General features: G+C 34.5%; 1 pseudogene; it reads right to left on the reverse strand.

Annotated features, from left to right (window-relative positions):
* Positions 1-1,033: 1,033 nt before the first annotated feature.
* On the reverse strand, positions 1,034-2,949 carry LOC129076465 (olfactory receptor 51A4-like; annotated as a pseudogene).
* Between the last annotated feature and the right edge of the window lie 9,090 nt (positions 2,950-12,039).

The raw sequence follows: 12,039 nt of genomic DNA on the forward strand, positions 1-12,039 counted from the left end.
GTTTTAAGAATTATTTATTGGAGATCTACTCTGCATTAGGAACATCCTAGATTAGGCATAAGTAAAATAGGTATGGTCTTGCCCTTCATTGGTAGCACACTCTATTTAGGAAGTAGAAAGAAAAGAAACAAACAACTATATCTGTAATTGAATTTATAATGATAGGTAAAAGAAAAAATAAATGATAAAAAAGCAATTAAATTTTTTAAAAGGCAGGGTTATAATTTGAACTGAGGGATTAAGTAATATATAATGAAATGAAATTAAAGCTTAAAAGAAGTGATAGAAAGGAATTATATAAAATTGAAGAACATTCTAAGAAAATGGGTCAGGTGTGAAAAATATGTAGATGTAACAAACTTTCAGGAGGCCAATGTAGCTGAAATTGGATTATGTGATATTGTTGGAGAGGCATCTCCAACAGGGTCATCTATAGCCTTATAATATGTACTTTATTGTTATAATTTTAGTCCCAAAGAAATAAGATTTCATATTTAAGAGAGACATTACATCATTCACATTGTTTTTAAAAAGATCACTCTCAGCTTGCATAGATAATCACTTAGAAAGCAGCAGAAATAGACACTTAGAATCCAAAGAGGTTACTGCAGTATTTCACTAAAGAAATGCTGGTGACTATTAGGATGATTAAGACAGAGATAGAAAGAAGACAAAAACAAAGACATAATTTGTGTCTAGAATAAAAAAAACTTAGTATATATAGATTGAATAGGGGAATAAGGAATCCAATTTTGTCAGAAAGATAAATACTACCATTTGCATGTTTTGACTAGAATTTGTTGTTTTTAGAAGAGAGGATGTCATAAGGCATTTATTTTAATTTTTGTTAACTGGAATAGAGGCCCCAGGAAATATACTCGTTGTTTCTGGTTTTATGCCCATGCTCAGCAACCAGTTTAAATAGAATAAATCTGCTGATATTAACAAAGATATATTCACAATTATTTTCCTAAATTCACCTTTAATCTCTTACTGAAAACATTCCCCCAATGTGGTTTTTACTCTATGACTGTTATATCTGCTTCTGACATAATTTTGCTACAACTCTTACTCTAATCTGCCTAGTTTTCACACAATACACAATTGAGTTCATCAGTAGAGGCAAAAGTAAGAGAACATTTGCCATGAGAACACTGAAGAGAGGAGAGACATGCCGGCCAAAGCGGTGGGCAGTGGCAAGGCTGATGATGGGCAGATAGAAGATGATCCCTGCACAGATGTGTGAAACACAAGTATTGAGGGGCCTTGAGCTGCTCCTTCTGGGATGCAATTCCCAGCACGGTCTTGAGGATCAGGATGTAGGAGACGACAATGAGCATAAAGTGTACCATAAGGGAGAGTGCTCCAAAAAAGCCATAGATGACATCAATTTTGTTGTCAGAACAGGCCAGGTTCATAACATCTTGGTAAAGACAGCAAGGATAGGATAATTGGCTTTTCTGGCAATATCTCAACTTTCTTAAAGTGAAGGGGATGGGGAGAACCAGAAGGAAGCTCTTAAAAGTGAGTAATATTCCTATTTGGGCAACTCTGACAGTAGTAAGAATGGAGTTATATCTCAGAGGGTTGTGGATAGCTAGGAAGAGGTCAAATTACATGATCAGGAGCACTGAGGAGTCCAGTGCTGTGAATCCATGGATGAAGAACTCCTGAGCAAAGCAGGCATTGGCAGAAATTCCAGGAACATTGAATAAGAAGATCCTCAGTGCAGTGGGAAGAGAAGGACAAACCCAAGTGTGACAGGGACAACATGGACAGGAAATAGTACATGGGCTCATGCAAGGAGGGTTCTGTCTTGATGATAAAAAGAATGGTAAAGTTTCCCAGAAGAGCAACAATATGCATGTTTCAGATGGGGATAGAGATCCAGATATGTGCATATTCCAGCCCTAGAATCCCAACCAAAAAGAAGGTGATGATTTCAACATGTGATGTGTTGCTGATGGACATGATGCACTGAGGGCTCTGCAATGAAACAGAGATTCATGAATTAGTAAAATATGAGTATCTATAAATTTGGTAGAAAAAAGCAGTTATTGAAGCTTCTGGCTTATTTCTAGCTCTCTTTTGACAAAGCATTTATGTGACTATCAAATATTGAGAAGTGGATGCTATTTTGGACCAGAATCTACCTATATCACAGATTAGAGAAATTATTTTGGCATGTGTTTCCTATAGAGAAACTAGAAATATATTTTGCATTCAGATATAAATTTGATTTTATTTTTCCTGTAAAATATTATTAAACCCTAGTCAATAAGTCTAGAATCCTTTACTACTTGTTTTCACATCCAAAATAAGATGTTGGGTAGAATATATGCTTACTAGAATAGCACTACATGCAAACAAGGTATCTCACAACTCAATTTTTTCCCACTACTTGCAATGCCCATGGAAATGTGGTCTTTCAAAATCAAAACGCCCTTAGTTCTATACCCTCTTCTGAAAATTGTTGATTATTTAAATATTCTTTTTAAAATTCTCACTATTTTCAAACCATGTATTTATTTGCAAGAGCAGTCAGTACAGGGATCACTGAAAGGCTGTCTCATTTTCTCTCATCCAGGAATTTGTGATCAGTTGTGTTGTGTTGATAGGTGAATAATAACCTGAAATGATTAATGTCACAATTCAGAAGAATCTGAATGATGCTGAAGACTGATTACCTAAAAGTTAAATAGTCCATTTACATAGTCTCTGAAGGGAAAAATTTTCCTAAAGATGACTTTTGGAGGCATAAAATATTTTGTGGTAGATGCCAAAAAAGAGAAGTAAAGTAAAAGTCAAGTAGATAAGGATATCTGAGTACTTACCAGGTAATGTGTATTTTGTAGAGCACTTTTGAGACTGGCTGTAAGATTCCAGGATAACATCTCAGAAGTGAATGAATTTGTGTGCTGCCAAAGGTTCCTACTGGTATATGAGAGTTTGTATTATTTTTCCTCCTGCTGTCACCTGCTACAGGGACATTAAATTCTCTGGGGATAGCATCCAGGCTGGATCTGTTCTGAGAATAAAAATAAACATGTGGTGATATAGCAAATCCACAGAGACAGTTAATACTAAAGACATGAAATTAGTATCTAGACCTTGAATTAGGAACTGTTTTGGTTACAGAGAGGTCTTTCATAACCAGGTATGGGAGAGACATGGTAAATGTTATGCACAAGCTCTGACACTTCTGTTGAGTATTTGGCTCAGATATTACACCTCTACCCTGGACAGAATAAAAGCACAGATGCTATGAGTTGAATCTGTGCACTAAAGGAAGTGATACAGGATGGACACCTTGTGGCGTGCATTTTTAGCCTACACTTTACTCCTGAAGCCTAGATTCATTCTTCTAAATACTCCCGGACATCACTAACTAAATATCCTTTAAAATCTACTTGTCTAAATAAGGCTCCATTCTTCCTCTTTCCACATCTGTCCTTTTCTTATGGATCCATTGCCATAATAAATCTTTATACTTAATATTTCACAAGCCCAAATACTGAGCCCTTGAACCTCTTCTGTCCCACATTGTGTATATATTGATGGCAATCGTTTATTGAGAATTTAAATTGTTCCACTTATTGAGTTTGATGCATTACTGGATGATGAACTTGAATCCTTGAATATTATGAATAATGGTTAAGTACAAATATCTTTATTTTACTGGTGAAGAAAATGTTTTTCAAGTAATATGCCTAAGATCATACTGGAACTGTACTGTAGAAATAAGGTGGAGACTCAGCTCTGTGCCATTCCTGATCACTAAGCATATTGCATGAAATCAGGATGGACAGTCAATATTTGGGAAGTTACAGATTGAATGGATTACTGGAATGCTATGTTCTTTTCAGCATTCTAACAGCTTACTAGTTAATTCTGGGAAATAATATAGAGCATATACAGTATTCACCCCCATTAATATGTAAAAGTCTTCCAATGGGAGCTAATATTGAGTTAATCAAAGATAGGAAGCATAACATAATTTTATCATAACCCTCTGCAATGAACTCTTTCATTTATTTACAGCTGATGTTCAATATTATATTACTTTCAGTTGTACAGCATAGTGGTTAGACATTTATATAACTTACAAACTGATCCCCTCAATAAGTCTAGTACCCACAAATCCCAGTTAAAAACCACACAAACTTCTTCTCTTTCTCCTCCTCCTTCTTCTTGGTAGAATGAAAAGGTTTATTTTAAAATTTATATAGAATACAAATATATCCCAAACAACTTTGAAGAGCAAAATTAAAGGACTTACACTACCTGACTTCAAAGCTTATTGTAAAGCTACAGTGATCAAGGCAGCATAGTATTGGTATAAAAAGAAACCAACAGGTCAATGGAACAGAATAGGGCATCCAGAAATGTGTGCATTCATAAATATGTGGTCAGTTGATTTTTGACAAAGGGCAAAGATAATTCATTGGAGAAAAGATAGTCTTTTCAAGAAATAGTACTGAAACATTTGGATATTCATTTACTAAAAATAAATAAATAAATAAATAAAATAACCTTAACTTGAACCTTACACCATCTGCAATAAACTTTTTTTAAGCTTTATAATAATTATTTTACATCCCCTCCCTGCCCAAAATAAGTCCCCTTGGTTATGGTAAAAAATTTTCTACATCCACTCTTGCTTTATTTCTGAGGTTTCTCCAGGTCCTTCTCATGAAAGAGATGACAGGATATATCTAGGTCATTTATTTTTACTGTGTGTGTAAATACATGGTAATTGTGATGGTGATGTTTTGTGGTTATTGGCTTGTTATTTGACTTTGGAGAATGATTCCACTTGTTTCATTACAATAGAAATAAGCTACAACAGGGTAGTTAGCACATCTGTTATTTTTATTTTGATAATCTAGTCACTAGCTCATTGAATGGCATGTGGTGGGATTAATAAATATGCATTTAAGAAAGAAATAAGTTGTTACAGAATAGTCACAGAGATGTAATTATAGGGAATATAGTCAATAATATCATGACAACTATGTGTGGGGCCAGGTGAGTACTTGAAACAGTCTGGGGGGCCATTCTGTAAAGCACATAATTTTTTAATCCCTTTGCTATACATCTGAAAGTAATATAGAATAATATTGAATTGGAAAATAAATAAAAAAGAAACACCATGAATATTACAATATTCTTTCATAAAATAGAACACTTCCCAACTGGTTTTATGAGGGATATCGAAATCAGATATTACACTATTGAGAAAGAGTACATCATGATTAATATATCTTATAAACATAGATGCAAACATTTAAAAATTAGCTCATAGTGTATAGTGGTATGTAAAAAAGGATACTATGTCATGAAAGACTAAAGTTTATTCCAAGAATACTATTTCAAAAATCATGACTGCACTTCAAACTGACAGAAAAAAGGGATAAAACCACATAACAATCACAGTAGATAAAATTCAAAAAATTTTCCATGGCAAAATATTTGAAAATATTACTCAATTTGAGTAAATTGAAATAGAAAGATATGACCTTAATTTGAAAAAAATATATAAAAAGTACAATAGCTAACGTTATTTGAATGAAAAAATATTAAACATTTCATCATTGATGTCAGGAAAAGTCAAGAATATCTATTGGTATTCTGCTCAAATAGTATGAGATGTCCAAGGCAGAGTAATACAGAAAGAAAAACAAAACAAAAAAGGAAATGGAAGTGTAACAAAAAAGATAAAGTAAAAACAACTTTAATGTCAAGTGATAAAATTTTATATATAAAGTCTATAAACATTAAATACAAGTGAAATTTGAAAAGCTGGCTGATTACAAAAACAATATACAAAACTGAAATTCTGCATAATTTAAAAAACCTGCAATTAAATTTTAAAATAGGCTCAAAACATCATATATATATAAATAAATGTGATAAAAAACTTTTAAGATTCTAAACTAAAAACTCCAAAATATTGCAGAGAATTTCAAGACCTAAATAAATGAATAGATATGCCATGTTTATTTACTGAAAAAGACTATATTGTTAAGATGGCAATCTTCCCAAAATAATGTATTGGCTCAGCACATTTCTCGTGAAATTCTCGTAGATTTTATTGTGAAAATTTACACGTTGATTATAAAATCTATATTAAAATTCAAAGACCTAGAAAATGTAGAGTAAGAAAAAAGTTGGATGCATTACACCATTAGATTTCATGATTAATTCTAAAGCTACATTTATTAATCAGTGTGGTACTATTAACACAAGAATCGACAAATAGGTTAATGGAATAAAACAGAATTTAGATATTGACACATACATGTGGTGTCACTTGATTTATGACAGTGATATGAATCAGTAGGGGGAGGAAAGGATACTCAGAATGGAACAGTTTATATATAAATAAAGAAAAAATCATGAGATGCATAAAAAGAATAATTTAAGTTGGATAATAAATTTAAGGTATTACATGAAAAGTTTGCATAAGAAAAATTATAGTTCTATCTTCATGGCCTTGGAAAAATTACTCATAAAAAGGTGAATTCTGAAACAATAATAATTCATTACTGACCATTAATTTAAAGAAAGAAATTCTATTCATTAAAATACATTTCTTTTTTTTCTCTTTTATATGTCATTTAACAGGAATTTTATTTGTTAAAATTCATTTCTCAACATTGTTCAATTGAATACATATTGTACATTTTCATTATTTAATAATAGTAAGAAACTAATGGTTTTTACATCATATATTCATTACATTCTATGTCAGCTACAGCTAACTTCTATACTGCTCTTTCTTTGATAAGAATTCCTAGATCTGTCCTGTTACAACGTTGTTATTCTAATTACCTATGTAATTATACTGCATTAAACACTGCTATCTAAAGGCTCATTTACTTTCTTGATTATAGTCATAGTATTGATTTTCTTTATTATGCAAAAATTCAAAATGTATTTTATACTGCCACAATTAATAATAAAATGTTATTTTTATATTTGTTACAAATTGCTCTTTTTTAAAATATATAATCTTTACTATATTTTTTCATTACCATTTAGCCATGACTATTTTGCAGCTAACTATTTACAGATTATAGTTAAGATTACTTCTTTTTTTTTTTGCATTATTTTCACCTGTGAATGTCTCTCTTTTTTTATTTATTTATTTTTAAATACATTTGTCTCTGCCTACCCCCCACCACTTTCCCTTGCTCCCTCCCTCCTTCCATCCCTCAGCTTTTCCCCTTTGGTTTTGTCCATGAGTCCTTGCTATATGTTCCTTGACTTTCCCCTTCCCTTCCCTTTCCCTGCCCGCCCCTCCCTCCTTCCTTCTTGTCTCTGTTGATTTCTTTTCCTTTCAGTGTTGTTGGTCATATTTTCCTTGCATCTTTGTATTGTTGGTTAGGTTCTGCTTATAGGTGAGATCATATGGTATTTGTATTTTGCCCCCTGGCTTATTTCGCTTAGCATAATGCTCTCCAGTTCCATTCACGCTGTCGCGAAGTTTAGTAGTTCTTTTTTCCTTTCTGCTGCGTAGTATTCCATTGTGTATATGTACCATAATTTTTTGATCCAATCATCTACTGATGGGCATTTAGGTTGCTTCCAACACTTGGCTATTGTAAATTCTGCTGCTATGAAATTGGGGTGCATAGGTTCTTTTGTATTGGCGTTTTGGTGTTCTTAGGGTATAGTCCCAGCAGGGGAATCACTGGATCATAAGGCAGTTCCATTTTCAGCTTTTTGAGGAAACTCCAGACCGCCTTCCACAGTGGCTGCACCAGTCTGCATTCCCACCAACAGTGGACTAGGGTTTCCTTTTCTCCACAGCCTCGCCAGCACCTGTTGTTTGTGGATCTGTTTATGATGGCCATTCTGACCGGTGCGAAGTGGTACCTCATGGTGGTTTTGATCTGCATTTCTCTGATGGCTAGTGATGTTGAGCATCCTTTCAAATGCCTCTGGGCCCTCTGCATGCCTTTCATCCTTGGAAAAGCGTCTGCCCAGGTCCTTTGCCCATTTTTGGATTGGATCGTTTGTCTTCTTGGAGTGGAGTCGAGTGAGTTCTTTATATATCTTGGAGGTCAAACCTCTATCTGATGTATCATTAGCGAATATATTTTCCCATATAGTTGGCTCCCTTTTCAGTGTGCTGATGTTTTCTTTTGCTGTGCAGAAGCTTCTTATTTTGATGAGGTCCCACTTGTTTATTCTTTCCTTTATGTCCCTTGCTTTAGGAGACATATTGGTGAAAAAATTGCTGTGTGGGATATCTGAGAGTTTCCTGCCAATGTTCTCCTCTAGGACTTTGATGGTGTTGTGACTTATATTTAAGTCTTTTATCCATCTTGAGTTTATATTTGTATATGGTGTCAGCTAATGATCCAATTTCAATTTTTTGCATGTAGCCGTCCATCTCTCAACACCATTTGTTGAAGAGGCTAATATTGCTCCATATTATGCTCTGCCCTCTTTGTCAAATATTAGATGTCCATAGAGACCTGGGCTTATTTCTGGGCTTTCTATTCTGTTCCACTGGTCTATGGGTCTGTTCTTGTGCCAGTACCAGATTGTTTTGAGTATAGTGGCTTTGTAGTAGAGTTTGATGTCCGGTATTGTGATCCCTCCTACTTTGTGTTTTTTCTCAAAATTGCTGCGGCTATTCGGGGTCGTTTATGGTTCCATATAAATTTTTGAAATGTCTGTTCTATTTCTGTGAAATGTGTCATTGGTATCTTAATAAGATTGTGTTGAATCTATAAATTGCTTTGGGTAGTATGGACATTTTGAGGATATTAATTCTTCCAATCCATGAGCACGGTATATGCTTCCATTTATTTATGTCTTCCTTAATTTCTTTTTTCAATGTTATATATTTCTGCATACAGGTCTTTTATGTCTTTGGTTAAATTTATGCCTAGGTACTTTATTTTTCTTCTTGCTATATCGGATAGTATTTTTTCTCTGATTTCTTCTTCTTGTATTGCATTGCTGGTGTACAAAAATGCCTTTGATTTCTGAATGTTGACTTTGTATCCTGCTGTTTTGCCAAATTCACTTATTAGCTTGAGGAGTTCTTTGGTGGAGTCTACAGGGTTCTCTATGTACACTATCATGTCATCTGCAAACAATGATAGCTTTACTTCCTCCTTTCCTATTTGGATGCCTTTTATCTCTTTCTCTTGTCTGACCGCTGTGGCTAGGACTTCCAATACGATGTTGAAAAGAAGCGGTGAGAGCGGACATCCTTGTCGTGTTCCTGATCTTAGTGGGAAAGCTTTCAGTTTTTGCCCATTGAGTATGATATTGGCTGTAGGTTTTTCATATATGGCCTTTATTATGTTGAGGAATGCCCCATTTATTCCCATTTTGCTGAGAGTTTTGATCATAAATGGGTGCTGTTCCTTGTCAAATGCTTTTTCTGCATCTATCGAGATGATCATGTGGTTTTTGTCTTTTCTTTTATTTATGTGATGTATCACGTTTACTGATTTGCGTATATTGAACCATCCGTGCGTGCCTGGGATGAATCCTACTTGATTGTGGTGGATAATCTTTTTAATGTATTGCTGGATGCGGTTTGCCAATATTTTGTTGAGGATTTTAGCATCCATGTTCATCAGAGAAATTGGCCTGTCGTTTTCTTTCTTTGTAGGGTCTTTATCTGGTTTTGGGTTCAGGGTGATCCTGGCCTCATAGAAAGAGTCTGGGAGTCTTCCCTCCGCTTGGATTTTTTGGAATAGTCTGAGAAGGACAGGGGTTAGCTCTTCCTTAAATGTTTTGTAAAATTCTCCTGTGAAAGCGTCTGGCCCTGGGCTTTTGTGTGCCAGAGTTTCTTGATGACTACTTCAATTTCCCCAGCTGTTATCGGTCTGTTAAAGCTTTCTGTTTCTTCCTCCTTCAGTGTTGGAAGATTATACTTTTCTAAAAATTTGTCCATTTCATCAAGATTTTCAAATTTCTTGGCATATAGTTGTTCATAATAGTTTCTGATGATCATTTGTATTTCTGTGGTATGAGTTGTTATTTCTCCTCTTTCATTTCTGATATTACATTAAAAGACATTTCTAAGAGCCCTGGCTGGTGTGGCTCAGTGGATTGAGCTCTGGCCTGAGAACCAAAGCGTCTCCTGTTTGATTCCCAGTCAGCACATGTGCTTGGGCTGCAAGCCAGGTTCCCAGTAGGGCACACAGGAGAGACAACCCACGCATTGATGTTTCTCTCCCTCTTTTTCTCCCTCCCTCTAAAAATAAAGAAAATCTTTTTTAAAAAACAAGACACTTTTAAGTGGATGAAAATACAAACAACCCACAGAGAATAAATATTTTCATTATACACATCTGACAAAGGATATATAAAGAATTCCTACAAATTAGTAAATAAAATATCATAAAAATGCACAGTGTACTTGAACTGGCACTATCAATTTGAATTAAGAAAAAATTCAAATTAATATTATAAGTAGATATTATAGCATACATACTAGAAAGATTAATATTGGAAGGATCAACAAACCTAAATTCAAGTGAAAATGTGAAGAAACTGGAACTCTCATACTTGGCAAGTTATTCGCTAAAATACAGCTTGGCATTGCTTGTATCTACTATAGGTAAATAAATGCCTAACCTGTGATGTAAAAATCACTGTTTTAGAAAACTAAGGTTCTATTCAAGCAAACATCTCTAAGGCTGTTTGTTGGAATTTTACAGCCACAATTTGGAAACAACTTTAATATACATCCACAGAGGAACCGATTAAAAATAATTTTGCATTCTGATTAATTGGTCTGTGATGTTACTTTATGATTCAGACTTAAAAGCTCCCCAACGCTGTGGGGATTCCAATGCCTTGCCAAGACCAAGAGGAGGGTTTTTCATGGCTTTTATACAGTACAGGAATTATTAGTTAAAATTACATATACCTGGGTATCTGTCTCTTTCTTAAGAATAGCACCCTAAAGTTCACTTTATTGTCCAAATACATTGGTAATCACTAATGTAGTCCAATGATGTATGTACTGCATTCTCAAAGAACTACCAATAAAAGCCCTACAACTACTGTGTTGGTTGATTATTAAGATACCTAATCTTAATAATAATTTTTCTTAAGTGATATCTTTGCAGTGTCATTTCTCCCTAATGTTATTCTGCCATTTTTGGTAACTCTAATAGACAACTACTAGGTTTGTTTATTTTTATTTATTTACATTTTGGGGGTATAATCCTGTCCAAAGCCACTTCTTCAACCTTTCTGAAAGTCGAATGCTTCCTTTGTATACCATGGTCACAATGAGGAAGGTAGTGGCGTAGCGATTTACACAGGCCCATTTTTGTCAATCACATTAAATTTATATCTGAGTATAGCGATCAGTTCTGCTTTAGGATGCTAAGAAAGCTATATTCAATTTTTCCCTAGACCTTTAAGTGGAGCTGATTGTAACCGTTCTCTCCTCTCTGTTAGTTTAGATGTAAGAAGTGTCCCCACCGAGTATTTATCCAACCTGTGACCATTTACCACACCGCATGGGTTAGCTTCATTCAGAACACTGAGAGAAGCAGGGAGGAGAGGCAAAGGGAATGAGAGTTAGCGGTGCTAAGGATCTGTTTCCAGCACCTAAGCATGGTGGAGCTTGTCAGGTTCCTACACCTTTCCCTTCATAGCTGTGAGCCTTTATGACAACATCTTACCTAAAAATGGCTTGAGTTTTAAAGACAACATTGTGTGTTTTGTTGTTACTTGCAATGGAGTGTGTATTATACTAAAACTGACTTACTGGTTTTCAGAGTGAGTTTGAATTAAATTCATTCAGGGAACTTCATAGTGAAGGGCTGAGTATATTCTCTCTCTCTCTCTCCATACACGCGCACACACACACACTCACACACACACATGATTTTATTCCATTTTTAAGTGAATGCAAGAACTATTTTCATTTGTGTATATATTTTTTCTGTCCCAAGTAATTAATTTGTATAGTAAGTCACCTCTATATAAATGGGGTTTTCAAGATGCAGTTTAAATGCTTCTTTGGTTTTATTATCATACATTTTATTC

This window comes from Pteronotus mesoamericanus, unplaced genomic scaffold (assembly GCF_021234165.1).
Source record: "Pteronotus mesoamericanus isolate MK-2021 breed Mesoamerican mustached bat unplaced genomic scaffold, CSHL_Meso_final contig_591, whole genome shotgun sequence".
In the NCBI taxonomy this organism is placed as follows: domain Eukaryota; kingdom Metazoa; phylum Chordata; class Mammalia; order Chiroptera; family Mormoopidae; genus Pteronotus; species Pteronotus mesoamericanus.